Source organism: Lepidothrix coronata, unplaced genomic scaffold (genome assembly GCF_001604755.1).
Source record: "Lepidothrix coronata isolate B3197 unplaced genomic scaffold, Lepidothrix_coronata-1.0 Scaffold72, whole genome shotgun sequence".
Taxonomy (NCBI): domain Eukaryota; kingdom Metazoa; phylum Chordata; class Aves; order Passeriformes; family Pipridae; genus Lepidothrix; species Lepidothrix coronata.
The window spans coordinates 4,615,762-4,641,575 of record NW_016690252.1 but is presented as its reverse complement, the minus strand read 5'-3'; positions in this window follow the sequence as shown (position 1 = coordinate 4,641,575).

Here is a 25,814-nt window from a genome sequence, read left to right as displayed (position 1 = left end):
TGGGAGCCTGAATACAAACTTTTGTAAAATCATAGAACCGTTTATGCAGGAAAAAACTTAAGATCAAGTCCAAGTGTTAAGTCAGCACTGTCAAACCTACTACTAACCATGTTCTCAAGTGCCCCACCTTCATGTCTTTTAAATGCCTCCACAAATGGTGACACCACCACTTCCCTGGGCAGCCTGTTCCAAAGACTGATAAATATCACAGTGAAGAAATTTTCCCTAATATCCAATCTAAATTTCCCCATGTGCAACTTGCTGTTGTTTCCTCTTGTCTTATTTGGGAGTAGAGCCCGACCCCCACCTGGCTACAATCTCCTTTCAAGGAGTTGCAGAGAGCAAGAAGTTCCCCCCGAGCCTCTTTTTTTTTCCTGGCTGAGCCCCCTCAACTCCCTCAGCTGCTACTCATCAAACTTGTGTTTCAGACCCTTCCCCAGCTCTGTTGCCTTTCTCTAGACTTGCTCCAGCACCTCAATGCCTTTCTTGTCATGAGGAGCCCAAAAATGAACCCTGAATTCGAGGTGCAGCTTCACCAGTTCCCAGTACAGGAGGACAGTCACTGCCCTGGTCCTGCTGGCCACACTATTGCTGACACCAGATGCCATTGGCCTTCTTGGCCACCTGGGCTCACTGTGGGTGTTGTTCACCTGCAGGTCCTTTTTTGCTGGGAAGTTTTCCAGCCTATGGTGTTGCATGGGATTTTTGTGACCCAAGGGTAGGACTAAGCCAGTAGATAATACACATACAGGCACAACAACACATTCATTGCCTTTACCGGGCTTCAGTGGGGTTTCCAAAGTGCTCAGTTAATAAATATTTGCTCATGAGTAAATGCAAGTTTTACTGATTTACTTGACTACAGAGGCATCCAAAATTTCCTTGGAGACAACTCCATCAGTTCCCACTCTCCATTAACCCTACCTATCCCTTCTTTCCCTTCAAAAAAAAGGAAAAAAAAAAAAAAAAGAAGGCTTTTAATTCCTTTTCCCACTGTGTGACCTTGCAGAGTTGTAGGAGTTAAATGGAGCACAGTTTGGGAACATCCATTGTTCTAATCACAGCTGCTCCAATACCATATTGTCAGTGAAATGGAAAAGAAATTAGCAGCTCATTTTGTGCGACGTGAACTTTCTCTCTCGCTCTCCTGCTTGATGAGAACACTCTCTTTGATAAATCAGCCATCATACCTTATTGCCATGCAGAGACTGGAAGTAAAAAAATGTCAACAACATTTTTTCCCTGAGTCTTCTGGAAGCAATCAAGTTTCACTGCTGCAAAGGTAATGCTTAATTTTCCGTCGTCGTTTTTTTGGCATATAGAAAGTTAACAGAGGACATATCTTTTAAAGCTACAAAAATTGATTGGACTTGCAACAGACGAGACGTCGGCAATGAATGAGATAAAGAGCGGATTCGGCACATTATTGCAAGAGAGGTTCCCATCGGTGCGTACCATTCACCGCCTTGCGCACAGACTTCAATTAGCAGTTAAGGATGTGTTGAAATATGTTGCAGGAATTAGTCATTTCAGAGTCTTCGTAGGGAAACTAAACTATATAGTGTTTGCAGCCAGCCAAGGAAAAAAAAAAAAAAGAAAAAAAAAAAGAAAGAAAGAAGAAAGGAAAGAAGAGAAACTCTCAGCAAGAAGTAGCTGAATGGGCATATGTGGTATCATTGGAGCGTCTAAAGAGCAAGCCAGTAGTCAAGATGTGCTGAGTAGCCTGCAGTTCCAAGACAGTAAAGGCTGTTTTAAGGTCACAGAAATCACTACCTAAACACTTCGCATTTCCGAGAGACACTATGAAGAAAAAAAAGTCACTTTCTCAAACAAACAGGGTGAAGCTCTTTTTAGATGCAAGCCAGCAGTGTTGGAAATTTACATTCTTTAGAAGGGTTTTCTTCTCACAGATCGTGTCTTAATGTGCCGTTGCCATCCTGGTCACTCATTGTGTTGCGTCATATTTACTCACTAATTAGGTGTATAACTGAAGAACACTCATTAACAGGAAGAAAAAAAGCTCTAGAAGAGACTGCAAATTTCTATATAAGGTTTTTTCCACTGCTTAGAAAACAAAGTAAATTCGAAATATAGCCTGTAGAGATATATTTGGTAGACTGAGAGAGGAGCCCTTTTCTCTCTCTGAATTATAAAGTCTGATATGCCAAATTCTTACACTGAAAAATATTCTTCAAGTAGAAATGTGTGTGTATATGTGTGTGGGTTTTTGTTCAGTTTTGTGTCTTTTTTTCACACAGTAAAAAGAGAATCAGCACCAAATTGTCAACATAGCTTGATTCGTTCCTTCTTTATTAAATTCTATTGACTTTTTCACAAGTTCACCCAAGCAATACATTCATAGGGGCCTGGGACAAAAAAACATGAGAGGTCACTAAGCCGTTTTCTTGTCCTGAGGCTGGATCATCTATATCTAAACTATTCCTGATAGTTTTTTGACTCAGTTGTTCAGAAAAACCTCTAGTAGTGCTTGAGTGTCTATGACTTTCCTAGTCAATCCATCCAGCTGCTTATTTACCCTTACTGTTTAAATATTCCCTCCAACCCTGTATATTTTAGCCTATATTTTCTCTTGCTAGAGCTGAAGACCTCCTGCTTTTTTTCTTACCTTCTGTAAAGAAGGAGAGCAATTTTTACTTTTCCTTGTTGAAACAACTTTCAGCATATTTGGATGGCCTTCGGTGACCATGACAGGACAGTTATTCCTAAGTCCATTCTGGTGATCCAGATTGAAGTAAACCAAAGGATGTCACAAAGAAATGTAATCATAATCAGTCATGAAAAAGTAACCACTATGAAATTTGCAAGTGGGATGGCTTTATTATAGAAGAGTTAAATAACTTCTACAATGTTTCTTGAAGATCATAGAATCATAGAATGTCCAGGGTTGGAAGGGACCTTAAAGATCATCTAGTTCCAACCCACCTACCATGGGCAGGGACACTTTCCACTATCCCAGGTTGCTCCAAACCCTGTCCAACCCAGCCTTGGACACTGCCAGAGATGAAGCAGCCACAGCTTCTCTGGGCAACCTGTGCCAGTGCCTCGCCACCTTCACAGTGAAGAGTTTCTTCCTAATCTTCAATCTAAACCTACTCTGTCAGTTTAAAGCCATTCCCCCTTGTCTTGTCACTCCAGGCCTTTGTAAATAATCTCCCTTCATCTTTATAGTAGCTCCCTTCAGGTACTGAAAGACAGCAATTAGGCTACTCTGAAGCCATCTTTTTTCCAGGCTGAACATACCCAAATATCTCAGCCTTTCTACGTGGGAGAGGTGCTCCATCCCTCTAATCATATTGGTGGTGTCCTCTGGACTTGCTCCAATGAATTGATGTCCCTCCTGTGCTGGGATCCCAGAGCTGGATGCAGCTCTGCAGGTGGAGTCTCATCAGAGTGGAGCAGAGGGGCAGAATCATCTCCCTCAACCTGCTGGTCATACTTCTTTATTAAAATTGTAAGGGCTAAAAAGACTTGCAGCTGAATCATTTGTACCTATGAAAACGTAAGAAGGGTTTATGCATATTACAGTCTATAAAACATGGCAAAAAGTTTAGAAAAAGGTATTTTAATCTATAGGGTTGATTCTGTCCTCAGACTTGTCAGGAAAAAAAACAACAAAAAACCAAAACAAAAAAAAAACCAGAAGGAACTTCACATAAAACTAGTAGTGTAAGCAAGAAGTGAATCAGACCTTATGCCTCTACATAAAGAAGATTTAAGCTACTTAAGAGATTTATAGCAGACACTCACACATCAATGTTATGAAGGCTTTTTAGCTGCAAATATTAATGAACTCCCTTTGCTAAAACAGACTGACTATTGAACATCTGCAAATGGCAGCGTGAAGTTTGAACCCTAGACAGTTCATTAAACCAGTTTGACCCAAAGCCAAATTGTTCAATACCGGCTTACAAAAGGTAAGAGAGACTTTCTGCCAGTTGGAAAACAAATGAATCTCAGCACTGGTTCTATAAAGATCGACGATGACTTAAAAATAGCCCGAGGTTAATATTATAAATCTTCTAAAAGAGATTTGAGTGCATATTCTTCATGCCAGCCTTGGATCAATCTCACAAAGCGATATCCTCTCAAACGACACTGATACAAAACACCGGATGCTGTAAAAAGTGAGGCTTATTAGGTAGCCAGGCATCTTTTCCTTTCCCACCAATGGAACAATCACCACAGTACCTCAGACAAGGCCAGTCGGCACCAGCTGGAAATTGTTGCATCAGTCTCTGGAGCGCGAGGTGGCCTACAGATACACTATTATGACAGAATAAATAAATTAAAAGGGTGTATGGGAAGCCAGACAAATCATTGCAGAAAGGAGCTGCATTGGTATGCAGAACAGACCAGAGTTCATACCTTCCAGGGCTGTAAAGGTTGACCTAAGGGTAAACTCACCCCAAAAAATGCTCTGACCAAGATGGGGTCAATGTGCTCCAGCCATATAAATTCTTGTGGCTGCTGCCCAGTGAGAGGGACAACTGGGTTATGCTGGCAGAGGGAGAAGCATCTTTCAGGGGATGCAGTGATAGATATGCTAAAATCTCCCATAATGGCTGTGTCTGCTCCACTGGAAAAATAAACAATGCCAATTTTTTCTACTACCCAAGGAAAAAGCAATTCAGCCGTTTTCCAAGCTGTGTGCACGGAAAGGAACAGAGTTTTCTTTCTAGGTTGTTTTTTTTTCTACCTCTTTTCATATGTAGAGATGTTTCTGACAGTCTAAATTTGTTGCCCAATAACTGCATATTGCTAATTTATTTCTAAATAATCATGCAAATGCATTTAGTCCATCCATTTGTCTGTCTGTTGCAACAAAGTAAATATGCATAGCTCTAACAGCACAAATATTAAGGGTGAATGATAAATGCTGCTTATGGTTGATATGTAAGGAGTTTCAGCTCTGGTATGCCCCTCCACATATCATCATTATCTATGGTACAGAAGTATGTCTATTTATAGTGGATAATGCTCTACAGATAGACCTCTTTATCATAATCTGGGAGTAAGAAATCATTTCTTGATACCATATTTGCTAATCTGAAACAGCAATAACCACTATTAATCAGTGGTCTGTTTCTCAAACTTCAGACACATTTTCCATTGGAGATGGCTGTGCAGACCCAGTGCTGTCCACAGGAGATGTCCATAGGCTCTGGGGAACTGAAGAGTCCTCCTACATTTCACAGCAGTAGGGAAATCCATGCAAAACAGAGTAACATGTTTTGATGTGAGAAGACATTTTGGCTATTCTGCAGTAAATATTTTGATGTTGAATGGACATCACTCATATTCAATGTATTGTAAGGGTATTTTTCTAAACAATTTCCTTAGCTGAAAGTGGTAGAAGCTTTGTTAAGCAGCATGTCACATGCCTCTGATATTTTGTGCTGGCATTTCCTTTCATCCAGAACTCTCCTGGGGATTCCCAGTCAGAGTTGCATGGCGGACACTGCTGGGAGCATGGGGAATAATCTCTATCACTGGTAATCTTTTCCAAATAGGACAGTCAATGTGGTTCCCCTCCCTCACTAGAAGAAACCTGAACAGAGCTCCAGTTTTAGCTTTGTTCAAACACATTCACAAAAACGCTTGAACTACTTTCTTGGGAGGCTTTGCAAAAGCAGAGGGCAGGAGACTGTGAAGAAGACCGTGATATGCCATGCTGGTTTGTGAGACTCCTCAGCTTTGACTGATTATTAAGTTCCTTCCTCTTCCTTAAACACAGGACCAAACATAGTATAAAATACCTGTCTTTAATTCTTCCTTCCAGGAGTTTTCCCATTTCAGTCAGGTTCAGTATCACTACTATACATGTCTTAAGTAAGGTTTCCTACACCCATTGTCACAGAAAAGGTAGGGTTCAGAGTTTCACCTCCTAACACATATATTCTCTACCTTGCAGTTTTCTCACAAGGCCAGGTGAGTGTGCTGTCTGCATGGGATTTCAGTGATGAAAAAACTAATATAAAGAAATATGATTTTTTTGGTAAGATATGATGGACTGTGCTTACTACCCCACAAGCAGAACATACACATACAGTGTACAGGATTCTGCAAAATGCATGGATATGATTATATACATGAAAGTAAACTTTTAATGCTACTTAAGTTGTGGTGGTGTAATTCAAGATGAAACCTGGTCACTGAGTGTAAACAACTGTACATTCTTGAGACCAGAAAAGATCACTCTTGGTCTCTTATGGTGATGCTCTTGGTGACTGCAATGTTATGTCTGTTTTGTATATTTATGAGTAAGTTTAGTGCTTATGAAAGTCACGGTCTGGTCAGCTTTGAATACAATTTTGTGTACTCTATGCAGAGAACAGAAGCAGATTAATGGCAATGTCTTGTCTTTCAGAGTGCCCCAGCCGTGGCCTCCAAGTCAGCCCTTAAGCCACAGCCATGGCCTATTCAGTTCTCGGCCTTTCTCCCAACAGTTTTTCTCCTGACACTAAATTGCCACTGAATATCAGCTCAGAGAGAGCTTCGGAAGCCCTTGTTTGATGAAAACTACAGCAAGATCAACAACAGCTTTTTTTTTTTTTGCCTTATTTTTGCTCTTTTTTTTTTGTTTTTTTTTTGTTTTTTTTTTTCATTTGGAGAGATCAGAACAGCAACCTGATAGAAAAAGCTTTACTTATTGTGCTGATAAAGAATTCAAGAGAGTGGAGATGTTTACCTACCTCTGTTACAGCATCTAGAAATGCTTTCTAGCATTCAGCTCACAGATTAAGGCACTTAAACATAGATTTTCATAAGGAGGTATCTACAGCTGAAGTGAAGGGAGTCTAAGCTCCTACTATAGTCAATGAAAAAGAAGTCATTATATTTAATGAAATCTAAAGGTTTATTCACTTGGTCAAATACAGAAATTAATCCCTTTTGGGATATGTTTGAATAAACTGCCATACAACCCCCCTATTTTTATAGAGGGAGATTATTCATTCTCTTAAAAGAGAGACCAGAGTAATGATTCATTGGTCATGTTGATTTCTTTTCAATAATTGGAAAATACATAACTAACACACTGTCTAGTCCAGTTCTGAGGAGTTCAGGCTTTTTTTTTGGCACCATAGCTCATGCTAATGAATTGCATGAGAAATGCTACCCATACCATATCTCCAGTCACACAGAGGTGGTCTCTATATTAGCGGACAACAAGATTTTTCCTAGATTGTTGCATTTTCCATATGTCAGTGTATTTGCATTTCTGCAGAGCACATTGGATCCACTCCTATTCACTGAGGCCTACCCAGCAAAGCGTCTCCTTTGTTCTCTGAAACACCTGTCTCACAGCATAGAATCTAGACAGAGGGGAAAGACGTTCCAGAGCTGACTGCCCTGCCACGAATGAGTCCTTTGCTGGAGTCTGGACCTACAGTAGGCTGGGAACTTCCAGAAAATTTTTTAATTGGAAAACATGGTTCCATCTAAGCCAGTATCTTTATTAAGAAAGTGAAAGTTCCAATGAATTTTCTAATATGGGGATATTTCAATGAGAAACTGTTGATACTCACAAAGTGAATGTACAAAACTGATTTTACAAATTTAAATACACTGAAAAGTAAAACTTTCATATTGAATTAGTCAGTATTGGACTTCAAGTTTGGTCATCTGTTCAGGCTTTGATTTGTATAATTACTGTTGTTATTGCTATGGTTTCCATGGTGAGATTTTGACTACTTCTGATTTCAGATGAACAAAATCTCAAGACAACTCTTACTAGGTTCACTTTGAAACTAAACTAAACAAACTTTTTCACTGATTTTAGGCCTTCTGTGTTGCTGAGGTGCAACAAAAGTTAAAAAGTGATAAAGTTAAGAGGGATAGTTCAAGGTCAAATGTCAATCATACTTGTAAAATAATTTATCTGAGAGTTTCTCAGAACATACCTGTAAGACACAGTGCTAAAACTGTGGTTGGCACAGGTCCAGAGAAACTGAGAAAATGAATGAAATTTAACCCCTCTTTGTTTCATGTCCTCTGTCCTGGCTGTGACTCCTGGGGCAGCTGAAGTCCCTGTTGCCTAGATAGCTTGATCCATCATTTCAAACAGTGGTGTCCAGAAGGATTTTTCAACTTCAGCCCTCTTGCCAATGTTTGTAGTTAATAGCATAGTAAGAGTGGCAACAAGTATTATTCTTACCTAGAAAATAAATTAATATAAAATAAGTTACTCATACAGTACAACCAAAATAGCTTAGGTGAGTGTTGTGATGGAAATAAATACTCTGATGAAAAGAGTAACTTTTTTTTTCAGATAGATCAGACCTGAAGAGTTTATCCAGAAAAAAAAAAAAAAATTACAGTGTGGCAAAGAAAAAAAATAGTTACAAAAAATAGCTAATTTTAAACTAAAAAAACCACATACAAAACAAACTGAATACCTTTTTAATATTATGTCAACCAAATACTTTTACAGTGTAGAAGAAAGACGAGTGTAAGACAGAATATCAAAGTAGTGAGTGCAACCAGATCCTGAATTGACAGGTCTTTCCTGTAAGAAAATAAATCTACCAAATCCCAGAATATTTCAGCACACTAAATTACTTTTTCCTGGTACTATTTCTGTGTGCGTAAGCAGCAGTGGGTTTGAATTTTCCTTTAAAGGGTTTCCAGGAATTCTCTAAGTGTCATCACAGCCTCCACTAAGCCATCCCACATTTGTACCAGTTAGGAGAATAGAAATTAGATACTAAATTGCCATGAGTCTTTATGGTCCCATATCTAAAATACATTTAGTCAACCTGGATAGACAGGTTCTATTTTCAAAATGCACACAGAAATCCTACATTTAGCTGTTTGTAAAGAAGCATTCATTAAAAGTAAGCAAGCAACAAACGAACAACAACAAAATCAAAACCCCAAAACAACAACAAAACCAACAAAAAAACCCAAAGACATAAACAAACAAAAAGACCCCAAGCACCCTCCGCCAAAAAAGCCAAAAAAACCAAAAAGGGAATGAGAAATGGGGGAGACTAGAAAGAGAAAACTGCACTGTGTCATTTTATGCATTGGAAAAGAAAAAGGACTTGTGTTGAAGTCTCCCAAAACTAACTTGCCTTGAGCTGACTATAAATAGAGAAAGTTTTTATTTTCCACACCATTTCTTGAGGCGTTTCTCATTTCACCCAAGGTCTGCAAATAGTTTTTTGTTGTTGGTTGTTGACTTGTAGGTTGTTTTGTTTATTTTGTTCGTTGTTTGTTATTTGGGGTTTTTTTGGTGGGAAGAGGGACTCCGTTTGTAGACTGAATAACAAATTGGATTAGAGCACTTATTTCTGTTGTCACTATACTGACTTTTCACAGATTTTGAACTATGGTTTATGGAAGTCTTTGTGCAGGTGAGTTGCAGCTCAGGACCCGAGATATCAGCATTATAATCTGTATGGGGCCCTGGTTCTCCCCATTGTGTCTAACAACCTTCTGACACAACTGCACCAGCCATTTAAGCCCAGCATGATAAGCACTCATACAGGGAGGGAGAGAAAGCAAGAAAAGACCATTTCCATTTGAGATAGAAAGAAAAAAAAAAAAAATCAAACTTCCACAATAGTTATTAATGTTTTTCTCTGTAGAATAAAAAAAAAAGGGAAACGTATAAAAGAATACCTGGATGACTGAACAGCAACAAAACACGCAGCTTTCAGGAACAAAATGGTCAGCTTTCACAGAATTGCCAATTTTCTTTTAGATGGCAAAATGCAACTGCTGGAGTAATTATGTTGGAAAATTAGTTTATCTCACCACACTAGGAATCTCCATTGAACAGTCCTAACGCTCACACAGAAGATGTGTTCTATTGGAGGGAATGAAAGCGGGGTGCAAAAGAGATCATCCATTGCTTAGGATAATTTTCTCTGTCACATTCAATCAATGGAATTTGTGTGTCGTAGGATCAGGAATGGGATGCTTCATATGTCCTTCCTGGATGACACTGTGGAACCTCTGGACAGTTTATTCTTTGGCTCCTCATCTCTGAAATATGAACATTATTAAGAGCTGGCCAAAACCAAACCCAACAAAATACACAGCTTCAAAGAATGTGGAGCCTTTTCAAATATTAACAAAAATTAATATAATCACCAATTCCACATATGTTTTGTATTCAGTATTTTAATGTTATAAAATGGATGTGTATATTTCTCTTTCTGTTAACTCAGACCTTTGTGAAAACTAAGCCAAATGCATAAAAGGACTGTTTGGAAGGTAAGTAATTCTCTGGAAATGTCATCAAAGTAGACAAGTATATAAAAACACAGATCCATGTAAAGTGTCCTGTCAAAAGTAAAGGGGCTGTACATGAGACTTACTGAATACCAGAGAATCCACAAAGGAAAGATATTCAATTAAGGAAAGATATTTTCATCTTAATATTTCCCTACGCCAAAGACAGCACATCATACAAGTAACCTTTATGGGAAACCAAGAGGCACTGGCTTTGCAGGTCATGGAATTACACTGTTGGCAGCCTGGTTTTCTATGGAACCATGGACAGTGTGATCTGGAGTGTCTCTGTGCCCCACTTGGTGCCTTCCAAACCAAGGTAGGTCTGACAGGAGGATCAATCTATGCAGTCTAACTGGCACATACCCAGTGACAAGCGAATGCTATGGCAGAGACTGGAGTTTGGTTGCTGACTAGTGTCATTGCATAAAAGTTTATCCCACTCACCACTGTCTAAACAGTAGGAAGCAAAGCACAGTGCAATAGCTTTTATTTCACTATCAAAATAATTAAAGGAAAAAAAAAATTAGATGCGTGTAAAAAAGGTAGAAACTCTTAGCATAGTTCACTGAAAGTCCCAGAGGCTCTAATCCAAACATCAATGGCTTTGAGGAATCCTTTTCTTATTTTGTTTTTTATTTCCCCTCGCTTTGCAAGGAGAAGGAGAAAGGAAATAAATTAGAGGAAAAAAAGAACTTTACACTTTCTTCAAAACAGTTGAAAAACAATGCAAAATTCTTGGTTTGAACAAAAATTGAAAATGAAAGCTTAGCGTACAGAAAACTTCCAGTTGTTAGATTTGCAACATATACTGATTGATAGTGAATGGGACCTAGGACAGAAGTAAAATTTTTATTGACTTGTCCTTCAACTAAAACACCACTGTATTGTAATTGTCTTCATGCTCCTTGGATAATTTTATTTCAAGCAACAATTAAAATTTTGCATCATCTTTAAGATTCTTTTCTAGGTGGAATGAAGAGGTCACTTACTTTTTTACAGAATCACTTAAATAAGAATATTTTGTTAAATTACTTACTTATCAAGGTTTTTTCCTCTGTTTTATCACATCAAATTATTGGTTTATTCAAGCTATTTTTGCCACCTTTTCTTGATATATGTTCTATCAGAAACCTGTTTTTTTCATGTTAGGATTAGCTAACCATAAGCAAATCAATTGGATCTAAAATTTTAGTAAACTCATCCACACTAAATGGTGGCATACATTGAGTTCAATAATTCAAGAATATTTCATCTTCAGTAAAAACACAACAATATCCTCATTATATATTCAGGGTTTAGGTCAAAGCCTTAGCTAAATTGCTGTTACAACGTTCAATTCTTGTTTAGGCTCTGTCTGGTCTTCAGAAATATTTCAAATTTAAACTAGTCCCATGAATTTTGGTGCAGAACACATGATGCCATGGGATGTATTTACTCATGTTAATTCATGATGGTTACTGTGCTCACGAGACATGATTGTGCCAGTCACTTCAAATTCTTACTGATTAAAATATTGCTGCAACACCTTCATTTATTCAGCAGGACTGAAAATACATAGCTGTTCATCAGCTGACTGAAATACTCCTTCTGTCCATAGGTAAAACAGTCTCAGCTGGTTGTCAGTCAGCCAGTAACATACACAAGATGTAGCCCCCACATCTGTGGCATTCCCATCAACACAGCCTCCAAGGACTGCATGCCAGTAACCCGGCTTTCCTTGAGGTACGAGCATCAGCCAGGATCACTGCTATGAAGGGACAGAAAATCAACCATTTGTAGACATATTTCTGCAGACATATCAACAGCTGTAAGGCAGAACTCTTTGTATTTTCTTCTGGTAAGTGCTGTTGACTCATTGTGCTGCCTTAGGCACGTCACTTAGCGCCAAACTGGGGGAGTCCTTTAGGCACAAAAGTGAAAACCAGTATTGTCACTGGTTTCAAAGAAACAGCCCACGTCAGACTCCACCTACGGGACTCTATTTAGAAAAGTTGTGCTCTTGACTTCAGCAGAATCACGATTAAGCTGATTAACCTCTGACTTTTTCAGCTTTCTCCTCTTAAGATGCAAATAATCTTTGTATTGGTCTTATTGAAGTGCTATGTGACTGAAAACATTTCTGTGAGAAAGGCATATGATTCCTAGAAAAAGGTATTGTATATGCATGTCTGTGTATACAGCATTATTTATAAATGCTTTAGCAAGTGGGTAACTTGCTTTGGGCTTTTTCTGAATAGAAGTTTCTATATAAATGCAAATTATTTATTTCTAGTAGTAATATTTGTTTTTCAGGCAAGTTTATTTTCCCTTTGTTTCCTGGCTCTGAACACCCAACAGATTCCACTTCACCTGTATTTTATTCAAAGTTTGTTTCACTTATGCCCACAATCTCCTTGTTCTATAGAAGAAATTGCTTTCAATTACACATATATCACAGCACTTAAACATTAGTCTCACTTTCCTGTGGTTAATAATTCACCTTATATTCTAACATCCATCAACATAAAATCAGCATAACAACTTTTATGAATCCCTTTATCATCAACACATTCCAAATGCTTATACAATTCACACTACAGATTCACATAGGAACTGGCTTAATAGCCCTTAAAGTTGCTATAATGTTCTCATCCTTTCAATCATAGAATTATTATTCATGTTTTCAGACAAGACCCTTTTTAGTCATTTTAGGTTATTATCTCATATTTCTTTACACCCATCAAGCTGGATCTGCATGTCAATAAAGCTGGTCCAAACTGGTGTGAAACCACTATTTTTTAGAGAGTTACTCCACACTTGCACTGAATAACTGAATGAAACTTTCCTGGGCGCTGGTAACACTTTGTGGGAGAAGGAGATTTGGAAGATGGGAGATAGAACAGATTCCTGATGGGATTTCTATAGTTTTTTAAAGGGTAACAGACTTTCTCTGCTTTAACTTTAAAAGAGATTTCTTTTTCCTGTTGCTAACATCTTACTCATCAGCATTTTTCAGCCATGGGTTGTTGAACAGAGCTAAAGCCACTGTTTTTACCAAGAGATTTTCATTCCTCATGCTCACTCTCCTTCTCTGAGCACAGTTCAGTGGTTCTATGGTTTGGCTTCCCCATCAGTGACACACATACACACCCCCTATTGAAGTCAATGGGAGTTGCTTGCACATCTGTCAGGATAATCAAGTCCCAAGTTTAGCATCACCATCAATTTAAGACTTAATTTTATCATTTCCGTAGGCCATCTGGGCTTTTTCCCTGCTGGAGTTTTCACAGTGACTTTAGCTTCTTATATTTACTTCTGCTTCTGTCCCATTTCAATATCACTTTCTCTTCTGAGGGTAACGCTTTTCCACACGTCACCTCTTCCTTCTACCCAAAACAAGCTTTATTCCCATAGTCTGTACAAAAGCCCTAGAAACAGCCACAAGTGAGGTGTGACGGAGAGACTGCTGAGACTTTTCTTTGTCAGGCATTGTTGGCTAGTATTCTGCTCCATTTTTAATTAATGGCAATTATTAATTCATTAATTCATACTGCATTAGCACCTCGAAGCTCTATTATGAGCCCCCATTGTGCTTATTAATGTACACCCACATAACAAGCTGTTAACTTCACATTTTGGAGCATTATATGAATAAAAAATGCAATTACAACTGCGACTATATTAATGGCCTGATTCTTCATCCTTTTACACTGTGTATATGCCAGAATAGCTCAACAGGAGTATAGAGAGACCAATGCATTAATACGCTGGATTTCTAACTACAGTGAATATTAGAGGAAGTATTATCAGAGAATAAGTGACTCTTCCATTCCATGGATGCCACAGTGATGGGATTCCCCAAAAGACGTATACCTTAAATACAGAAATATATCTGCTTCTTGATTATCCCTTTAGAGTACAAATCAATCTACATAGAAATTGTCCGCTGGAGAACTGAGTTCTGAAGTCTAAAAGCAACTAGTTATAAATATATGAGGGTGTCAAGTTGTAGCCAGTTTACATATTTCTGTGCCTTTTGTTGTCCAAATGTTGTCTGTGAATCCCTAAATGCTTGCACAAATTTATTGAATTCATTAAGATAACCCTGAAATAATGAAAATAAGCCAATTATTCTTTGTCTAATACCCTATTATGTTATTAGATAATTGGGAACCTAAATTATGTCTACGGACTGTGTTAATGTTGATTCTTATCCCCTGCAGATTAGGAAAAGGGTGTCCAAAATATTTTTTTTTCTTTATAGGTGGCAAAACCTAGAAAAAGAAGAGGTTATGCCAAGGACTCTTTCAATCCCAGAAAGTCATGCATCATAGGGACACTTTGGGTCCCCCAAAATGATGTATAATTATTTATCATGGGAAATGGTCTTATTCTGGAGTGTAGGATAGCAGGAAATACCTTCCTAGAAGAGAATGAAGCTGGTAGTTTGCATAAAAATAATAAAAATGTATTTAAATGCCCAGTTCTGGTTGGACATCGGAGGAATGGTGGTTTGGAACAAACACTGAACACTGCTTTGATGCTCCCTTACACTCTTCTCCATATATTTGACCTGTAGAAATATTTGGCATTTTCTACTTAAGATAGATTTCCAAATTATGTCTAAATATCGAAACTTCATTGTCTAGTAGAATCTGTAGGACCTACTGTTATGTTTCATTGAAGTACCAGACCTCTGGAATTTAGATTCCTCTAACAAGAATTGTCCTTCAGAAAAGTTTGAGTATGCCCAAGCACTGTGGCCATAGAAGCCCTAAGAATAACCTAAACATGACTAAAACTGTTCCATATGTCCAGTTAAAGTTGAGCATCAAAAGGCTGCATCTTCCAATAGAAAGGACTTTTGCAGGCAGTCAGTTCCAAAGCTGAGCTTAAAATGATGTGTTTCCTTAAGAATAAATTTTTTCAATCAACAAATAATTTGGAATGTAATTTGGTCATAATTTGTTCAGTTGGTGGTTCAAGCACACCCTTCTTTCTTTGCACCTCAGGGCAATTAAGCTGGGAGACACAGTGTAAAACCTACAGGTGAAAAGGTTTTCTCTTCATTACTCAGGAAGGTTTGGCACTGGCAATTTTAATAATTTTTATTTTGTATTGGATTACCTTTATGCAGATGGAAGCTGGGGATGATCTCTCTAAGAAGTTCTTCTAGTGTAACCTTTAAAAGTCTCACATTCTAATATCCAGCTGGCATTGTATTGCTACAGCCTGTACTGGTCGGGGAAGAGCAGCAGCATCTCTGTATTATTATCTGACTCCAGAATTTAGATCAGATTTGCTGTTTTTCAGATATAACCTTTTTGATAGTGATGTGATGTCTCAGCCATCATTGTATCTGGGACCACAGAGAGCTCCAGCTGTCTTGCAACACCTGGAGGGTTTTGCAGCCTCTGGTCTTCCTTATTCCTTCCCTGAAGCCCTAGTGTGAGACAAAGAAGTGGGATGTACAGCAAGACACTGTAGGCCAGAAACATTGCTCAAGATGCTACTGACACCCCTGGGTTCTTCCATCTTTTCTGCCAGACGAATGCCCGAGATTCCTACCCCCAGGTAGGAGCTGGGAAATAGGCTACTACGCTGACAGGCATGCCACAGAAAACACGGCCAACTTCACCCACCCCTTCTTAATAGGGTTTTTTTTTTCCCCTGTTCTTTCCCCCTTATAGCTACAGCAGTAAGTGCATTAAAGAAGTACATTTAGGTCACTTCAGACCAGAACATTAAAACAAATGCTGATAGTTCAAGGTTAATAGATGCATAAAACAAAAGTAATTCCATGTCAAAGCTGAGATGACAGGTGATTTGACTTGAGACTGCCTTGCAATCACTCTTTTACATGTGCTCTGTACTGAGACTGGCGGAAGGTGTTATGTTTCTGACATTTACTTGTCAGAAAGGTATGACAATAGAAATTGTTTCTATCTCTGCTGGTCCCAGATGTTAACCTTCTAGCTTTATTTTGTAATTGGGGTTCCACGGAGCTTTAACATTTTCTATTGATTCAATAGAAGCGATAACATTTCCAATCATAAGAAGGCATTATAGAAATATCAGGCAATTCACATATCAAAATGTTTGATAGCTGGGCTCACCACATTAATTTCTGTCACCTTTGCTAGGAACCCTTTATCCTCTTTTTAATACTGAAGGACACCTGAGAGTAGTTTCTGTCACTTTTATTGTTCAATAAAGTAGACAAAAGTTTCAATTAACAACCAAGGAGCCTCTAGGAAATTGTGAATGAGAGTATATTTTATTCATTTTACTGTATTTCTTTTTTCTAATGTGCCAGCTGTGACTTCTAAGCTGTGTTTCACAGGGGAGGGGGAGGAAAAAGTTGATATAAGCTTATGCAGTCTGAGGGCCATATTTTTAAAACAACTTTGTTTTAGTTGAGAGTCAGGTGTTACAAATATTTTGAAAATTCAGCTCTGCATTGGAATGCCAATAACTTAAAGACTGATATGACCCCTAAGGTTCAGTTCAGATAAAAAAAAAAAAAAAGAAGCATGAATGTCATATATGGTATATATTACATTAGGAGTAAGATGCAAGTCTGGTATCCTTTGTAAAGCAGTGTCTTACACCAGCATGTTATTTAAAAGCTTGGATAATATTGAAATATGTATTTTTGGCTGCTAAACAGCTGAAGACTGACCTGATAGGTCTCAGTGCCATTTCCATGCCATACATCCCCTCCTGCAGTCAACACTAGTAAGATCATAGAAGTAGATGTCATGGCCAGGCTGTCACTTTACCCTCCAAAAAAAATTCTCTGTAGTAATAAGCCTTTCAGGTTTTGATATAGTGTCCAACTCTTCCACCGATCCAAGAGGTGCAAGTGCCATACCCCTTCTGGTTACTTGTTCCTTGGATACATCCCACTGTCATACACCTCTGGCTGAACAGACGGTGGAGCAGAGTGTAATGTCACCCTCTCTGCAGCTCTTAAGTCGTCCTGACTTCAATTCCCCCAACACCTCCCCCTCCAAGATGTCACAGCTGAAGGACAATGTCACAGCTCTACCAAGCCTGAGTAGCCAAGAAAACAGTTTTCATACAGTTTGGGCACCACCTTGGTTATCACTTATTTCAAAGGATGCACTGAAAAGAAAGACCATTAAAGAAAGAACTGATGACTTCTATTTTGGAATCTGTTTATTTGTGTTTTTATTTTAAAGTCTGCACATACATTCGGTGACTGATATTGGAGCCTAAATCATGTTTTATACGTTTCCCTGAAGGTTATAAAACACCTCAATAACACTGCTCTTTCCCTGTTTTCCCCTTCATCCTCAGCTTGTGAAAGAGAAGAATTTATATAAAATTTCAATCCATCTAAAAGCCATCAATGTATAAAACAGGATAACCATTCCAGAATGTAATAAATATAAACACAGTACAATAGACATCAATGTCATGGAAACAATTGTTAAATTTCAGAAAGAAACACTCCTTACCACTGTATAAACTGCCTGTCACAATGATTGTATAGGGCAAGATCTGCATCTGGTCTTGGTTGTTTTATTTTTCTTTTATTCTCATAGCAGGACGTACAAGTGCTGCAAAAAGGAAGTCATACCTCATGTTGAGAAGCCAAATGGCTTTTTTTTCCACACTTCTTTCCCCTTCTTTAAACAGAGGCTCCATCTACATATGTGTAAAGGGAGCTGTAAAATCAACTAGTTTCCACATAACAGCCAACATCATCTCTATGTCCAGGTCCACGAGGACTTTCTTTATGATCTTGACCAAAGGACTTTCTTCTCTACAAATTTATTCTCCCCCATCAGACACAACGTGAACCATCAGCTCCCTGAAACAGTGCTTCCCTTCTCACAAACCGAAACTGATGGGCAAATAAATGCTTTGTGGTTAAACTGTAGGCAAAGCCCTGAGGGTGAGGGGGTACCTGTCACTGTCACAGCTCCGTGCCAAGGAACACTTCATATAACATCATGTCACAAATGATGGGGTAAGATTTGGGTCATTTCAATGTGACTGATGATTTCTAGATGATATGGGTATTTGGAAAATCTTGCAGTAATTTTAAAGAGTGAATGAGTTCAAACTGGTAATGAAGACATTAAAAAGATTTATTCATGACATAATTATAAGTCTAATCTCAGATTTAAAATACAGTGGATTTTTTTTTTTTTTTTTTACTTCTTTGTTCCATGAAACATTCAACTGAAAACAACGTGTGTAATATTTTATGAATAACAGTGAAAAAATTGCATGGAAAAAAATTAAACTAAAAATAAAAAAGAATATGTTTTCATTAGCATTTCATAACCCTTTTCTTTTTACCTGTGGGAAGATTTTATAGGGAAAATCTCACGGTCTTTCAGATGAAAATATCTTCATTTTGTAAAAGAGGGAAATTAAAACAAAATTTCCTATTGCCATTACTGTTGCTGTTGAAACTCAGTCCCGTTTCTTGGAGAGGAACAAATCCTAAAGGAGAAAAATTAACAGAGGGCTCACTGTTTTTTCTAGTGAGTATTTCCAAGAATGTTCTGCTCAAGAAGAGATGCAGGATCTGGTTTTATTATATGTTGCTCTTATTACATATTTTGTGGTGAGTTGAATGTGCAACCACATCAGACTTCTTAGATGTTGTTCCCTCTCTGTGATTCTGTCTATTCAGAGTGCCCTGCAAAGCACAGAGACATCACAGGGAAGGTTTTAGTAGCAATGAAAGCACCATCTTTGATGACAAGTCTCAACACTTCCTTTTCATCAAGCTTTCTGGCATCAGAATACACTTTCCACTATCATTTGTAATTTTCAAAAAAGATAGTTTTGATCCTAATTGTCAATATAGCAATTAAATTGCTTTTCAAACAAGATATGAAGGTAAGATTTCTGAAAAAGCAGTTTATTGTGCTTCCTCATCCACTCCATAGCAATCTATATGTGTGTATATATATAGATATATGTACAAATATATATATATATTTATATGTATATATATATTTATTTCAGTCTGACTTGAACCTTTGCATCCTAGAAGACAACCATCCTCACAATGTAACATGATCTGATCTACCTTCTGGGGTAGAAAGGACATTTTTTCAGTGGGTGGATATTTTGTATTTCACAAATGCATGGTTCTCAAATATTTATAAAACTGACTATCCAAAACCTGAATCATTTAAAAGTCACCATTGGTGGTCAAAATGTTTGTTTTATATTTTATATTTTGTTTTATATTTTTGTGACATTCATGAATAAAATAAGGCTACTGATTATTCTATTTTTCAACCTGGTAATACAGGTTTGGTCCAGTCTGGGTAATTAAAATTGCCATCATAAAATATTTCTATAAAAGTAGGAAAGAACAAGGTAATGAAACCATCACTATAAAAAAAATGAAAATTTAAATTCTAACTTATGACGGAAACAACAATTGAAAACCTCAATTGAAAATGTTTTTAGAAAATACTTATTTTTATTGACTTATTTAGACTGGTTTTATTATTATTTTATTATCATTGTTCAGTAACTAAATAGTTCTTTTCAAAAATTATTTTGTTTACAAAAAATATTAAATTCTTTATGTTTTCTGAGAAAAAAATACCCAAATTTTAATACAAGTTATAAATAAAAAAATATAAAGTGTTCTTTTACATTTTTTTCTTCCTACAGAAGAAAATAGGACATATTATTGTATGTCAAGTGGTGAACCATCATCTCCTCTTTTGAATGGGAGATCTGTTAACAAGTAACTTTATTTAAAGAAATGTAAAGCATTGGTGGCAAATGTACAGTTCTTGAGTTGCAGCCTCGTTCCAGTGTCTCAGACACTTTACAGATTATCCCTGTCAAAAAGAGAACTAAACTAAATAAAGTGGGTGAGTCTGAGGGGTTTGTTGCTCTTCTTCCTTTAAGCTTTTGCTAGAATTGCATTTTTTGGCCTCACTGATGCGTTGGGACTCTGTGCTCAGACACCTTCAGCACTTTCAGGTATCACTCCCAGGGTCCAAGTTACTGTTTCTTGTTATGGACAGTCAGTGCTGCACAGGAAGATGTAATTTCTCAGGTAACCTGTGCAGAAGCCATGGAGAGCAGTGACTATGAGGCCTAAGATCTTGAATTTGATTTTGTACTCTTTGGAGAGCCAGTCCATAGAGCAGAGCACTGGGCTCATGTGCTTTCGGTTGCTGGAGGAATTTTTCTTATTCAGGGGGATTTTTACAAAACCTTAATACTAAACTTTCTTTTGAGAGAAATAGTGTTTCAAATGTACTCTGCTACTGCCAATAATAGTTGATGTTCTTTTCTTGCACTGGTTCTGATCACATGATGGCATTAAAGAAAAAAACCACACTGAAACTGTGAAGATGGGAGGTGAATTGTACTCTCAAATGAGCCTCCATATAGGAAGGTAAAGGAAGTTTATATTGTGGGCAAGTGACCAGAACCACGGATGTCTCTGGACCGAGATAAGGACCAATACAACTTTCTGCACGTACACAGAATTGATTTTAAGCATGTAGAAGTTACATTAAAATGAGTGGAGTTATTTAAGTAATTAGGAAGAGGACATAATGTGCAAAATCATGGCCTAACTGTTGTATATAAATTTTATGCATTACATTAGAAAAGTTATTACTGTTGCAACTAAAGCAAGGAAATGTCAGATTTGTCTGCTCTTAATTATGCAATCACATCCATCTACAAACCACTGTGGTTTTTGCCTCTAGTAGAAAAGCAGTATGTAATTAAGGATGATATAACTAGTGCCTACACATGAAAAGATTTAATTATCTCCTTCTTTCCCTTTTCAAGATCAGTCTTACTGCTTCCCATCTTTGGTCTTAGGTTAGCCATACAGCTGGTCTCCCACCCAAGTCTCTCTTATGTAAAGCTCTCTCCTTCTGCCTTCAGTTTCAAGGTTTCTTACCTACTACAGTTTTTCTAGGTTCATGCTCAGGTTCACTCTCTCCTCAATCCATGCTCTGCTCAGACTCTGTTTGTGCTTGGGATTTCCCCAACTCACCTTCAGGACCTTCTAGTTGGCCTTGTGGAACTTCATGACGTTCACAGGGTCCCACCTCTCAAGCCTGTCCAGGTCCCTCTGGATGCCATCCCTTTCCTCCAGTGTGTGACCACACCACACAGCTTGGTGTCACCAAGCAAACGTGTTGAGGGTGCCCTCAATCCCACTGTCCACGTCACCAGCAAAGAGGCCAAATATTTCCTGTCCTGATACCAACCCCTGAGGATGCCACTCACCACTGATCTCCACTTGGACATTGAGCCACCCACCACAGCTGTTTGAGTGTGACCTTCAAGGCAGCTGCTCATCCACATTCGACAGATCATATCTGTCAAATCCACGCCTCTACTGTTTATAGACAAACACGTCGTGCAGGACAGTGTCAAATGTTTTGCACAAGTCCCAGGCAGGTGATGTCAGCTGCACTTTCCTTGCCCTCAAATGCTGCAGCCACACCAAAGGAGGCCACCAAATCTGTTGCATGCATGTGAGCACCAATACGCAGTGATCACAGGAAACACTGAGCAATCAGATATTTCTGTAACTCAGGGAGAAAATGGTCTACTTCAGGCACAATTACATACAGAGAAAAGTGTGATTAGGGTTGCTGGGCACACCAGCCTGCAAGAGCATATACTGATAGAGGATTTTGACACTAGCCTGTATTACCTTATAACATATTATCATTTCTTACGGTTCCAAGGTCAACGTCTCTTTCTCAAATAACATTTTGGACCTGTAATTGTTCATCTACATGCCAGCAATTATGGGTGAATTGATCAGCCAGTAATTAATGCTATGCTATTACACTTTTTAATTTGTAGATTATGCAGCTGCAAGCGTTCACACATTTTTAATTTGTATATTATACAGCCACAAATGTTTACAATGCCCTTTTTAATCTCCTTACACTACCAGTGCCATTATTCACTATAGATTAATGATACAGCGAATGCTGAGGTTTATTTCATTTACCACTCTTACCAAGAGAGCTGTTAACATTAGTGTGCTCTATTACTTAATGTCTTACTGCAGCTGCTAGTGAGCATTGGTTACCCTTTAAAATATTACCACTCGGTTCTTTCCTCTCTTTCTCCTTTTTTTCCCCCCCTCTCTAACACTCTTGTTACTGACAATATGACTCTGTGGTAATATTACACTTTATTTCCAAATTTATTTCAAGAGTTTTGTTCCAAGGTGTTTCAATCTTTTATTCCCAACAATGGTACCTCTCTGGCCCTGTATGTTTTGCATTTCCCAGCCTGTTTTTCCTTATACTCTATGACTTTACTCTCTCTCTTCATATTATATTGTAAACTGGGCAGCTAGCCCATAGCCTTACTTCAGGGAAACATCCCTGTTCAGGACAACATTTCAGCATGTCTTTAACTTAAAACATATGCTCCAGTCTATGCAGAACCTCTTGCTTACATTGTTTACTTGAATAGGACACCATGAGACTAATTGTTCTTGCCACAGCCTTAATTCAGAGCATACCAATGCCAAAAAGAGCCTTGTCCTCATCTGTTAGACTTTTGAGAATTTAAGGAAGTTGCCTAATTTATTGTTAATATGACAATATTATTGCTTCCTCCTGTAAAATTATTTGTCATATACAAATTAAAGTCTTAAAATCTCAGACCAGTTCTAACCATAAAAAGCTATTTCACCTTCTAAATTCTTATTTCAAAGTACAAGAAAGTTACGTTATATATATACACACACATACATATTTATATCTATATGTAACAAATGTTCTATTTAGTGTTACTGCATTGTTAATGTCACTTTAATTTAGGAAAAATGTTCCATTTTCCTCAAAACTACGCCAAGAAAAATGGTTGTCTCCTTTCCATCTTCTTTTAGACAGAACAACATTTTTCAAATTAAATATCAGAATAAGACAAAACTCACCTGACTCTTGTTCCCATACAAACAAAAGGCTTAAAACACTTCCATGAAAAATCCCATATTTATAGCCTTGTTAAAGTCCTCCAACAGTGTTGAAAGGAAAAGGAAGCGACTAACCAGAAAATCACAACCTTCCTCTAGATAGCTTTGCCTGGGTACTTCATTAGAAACATCCTGTAATGTCTTTCTTATTCTTCTTTTTTTTTTTTTCGATTCTTAAATGAAAAATCAATGTGCCCTGATTGAAATACCTGTAGTTTTTTGAAGAGCACATCCTGAGAGATGAAATACAGCTGAAGAAGTTTCCTATTGAGGGAAGGTAGAGCACCTGATGAACAATTCCTGTGGAAATCATCATGAATTAGCAGAAATAAAATACCAATTTTTAAACCTACTCGATATGTTCCTTGAATTGTTACCTTCAAAAGTATTTTTCCCCAGAAAGCAGATCCCTTTAACATGTAAATATCAAAAAAACTAATTTTCTCTTGAAAAGCAGTTTTGAAGGGAAAGAAAAAATCAACCAGTCCTAGTAAATGGCATTACAGTGACTTACACCAGTTCAAGATTAATACTTATTATCGTACTCACATGGGCATTACAAGGATTAATGTTTGCAGCATTTCACTGGAAAGCTAAAATTATCACACAATTATCTCTCACAAATGTTAAACAGTGGCACCTGAGATAGCTCGTGTCTTACAAATTATCCTCAGTTGAAAAACTTTCTGAAGGGTCTCAAATACCACTGTTGATAATTATAAAGTCTTCCAAAGGGATCTTACTAATAAGCAGCTGTACAAAAATGTAAACCTTTGTATATAATATTGCTTTAGTTTAGAATCTAAATGATCCCGGAGGGAAGGGGGGAACACATCATTCTTTGTATTTTTCATTAAAATATTTACCTATCCAGTTGATCTAAATTTTTCTCTTTGACAATATGAAGCTTATAACGCAGGCAGATCGAAGTATGTTCTCCTCTCTCAAGTCCCAGAATAGCATATTAGAGTGTTTTCCAAGATTTTTGCTGGTGACCAGCTCTTGAGTGGGATCCTAATTTCCTTAGTTTAGCTGGGTCCCTCATCCCTTGACTTAAGGAAGCAGATAGGTTGGTTCAAAACATATAGTAATAAGAGGAGACCTGGGTTTTAATCTCTTCTGGAAACACTGGGTTTTCACATTTCTTCACTTGGGGAGAAAATATCTAATACTTTCAGCAGAGTGTTCTAAGGAAAGAAAACTAACCCAGTACAAGGAAATACATTGACACCATCAGCAGAACGGAGAGCCTTCCAGGTAGGTATGGAAAGCACAGTTTTGTTTCTTGTTGACTGAAAGTACCTCGTGTGTGCTGTTTGGAAGTGATTTATCAGAGTGACAACTCTTCTGACACCATTTTGATGGTCCTTGTTGTCAGGGTGTGCTAACAGGGTGCTAGGCATCATCCCCATGTACCAGGCTCCTCCCAGGAGAGTCTGCAGTAACAATTGCATGCCTATCTTCTTTTACTTTTTTCCCCCTTTTTTTAATGACAGGTTTGGGGTTTTTTGGTGTTGTTTTTTTTTTTTTTTTTTTTTTTTTGGTTTGGTTTTTTGGGGATTTTGTTTTTGTTTTTACTGTCTATGACTCTGATCCTCAAAAGTACCTCTAAGATGACTAGTTTCTATTGACTCTTCACCCAAGATATTCTCTTGGATACCTCTTTTCCACAGGTAACCAGCTTTCTCTGCCTAGAAAGGGAGTTTAGGAAATGCTTAGACCTGTCATTCTGGGGACAACGTTTAGGTACCTGTAAAGATAATAATCCTTTCCTTTACCCATATGGTACCTGTAAGCTTTTTTTCCCAAATAACTTCCACACAAGGAGAAAAATCACTGGAATTTCCCTGAGCCCTGCAAATTAGTTTCTTCTTTTTCCCACACCCCACATCTCTTTCACTACCGAGATTAAGAAGTTTATAAAATACAACTTGTTACAGTCATGAGGGATTACTACTATATATTATCACTCACAGCTCATTAACCCTGAAGCCCTGCTAACTAAGAAAATCCTGTCTAATGAGGTTTCCTTCACTGCACTAAAGAACAAAAGGTCTCGAAGTTTTGCCTATTACCAACCTCCCTCAAATTATTTTCCCGTAATTAAAATGGAACTTTAAGGACCTTAAAATACAAAACTGAATTTCTTCTACTCAAGAAAATCCATGTCCACTCTTTTTCCATGATTACAAAGGATATTCAAGCTGTTAAATAGAAGGAGAATGCATTTCTAATGTTTTCTGCCATTTCGCAAGTGTAAAAAAATCCCACTATTTGAAATAAAGTATATGACTTCTAGGCATATTATACCTAATTCAGTTTTGCTGTGAACATCCCCACCTTTCATTGACATTAATGGGAGTCAGGCTACTTTTCTCCTGGGTTAAATTAGGATTCTTTGTCAAGAAATTCAAAAGCGACTGGACAACTTGTCAGGTGTCCCAGTGATAAGTGTGATGGAAGAGTCCAAATTAGATTGGCTTGACAGGAGGAAAAAAAAATAAATCTATTTACTATTATTTACATTATAGAAGTACTTAGCAGGTCCAAAAGGGATTGAGAAACTCACTCTGAGGCTTCTGACAGAAAG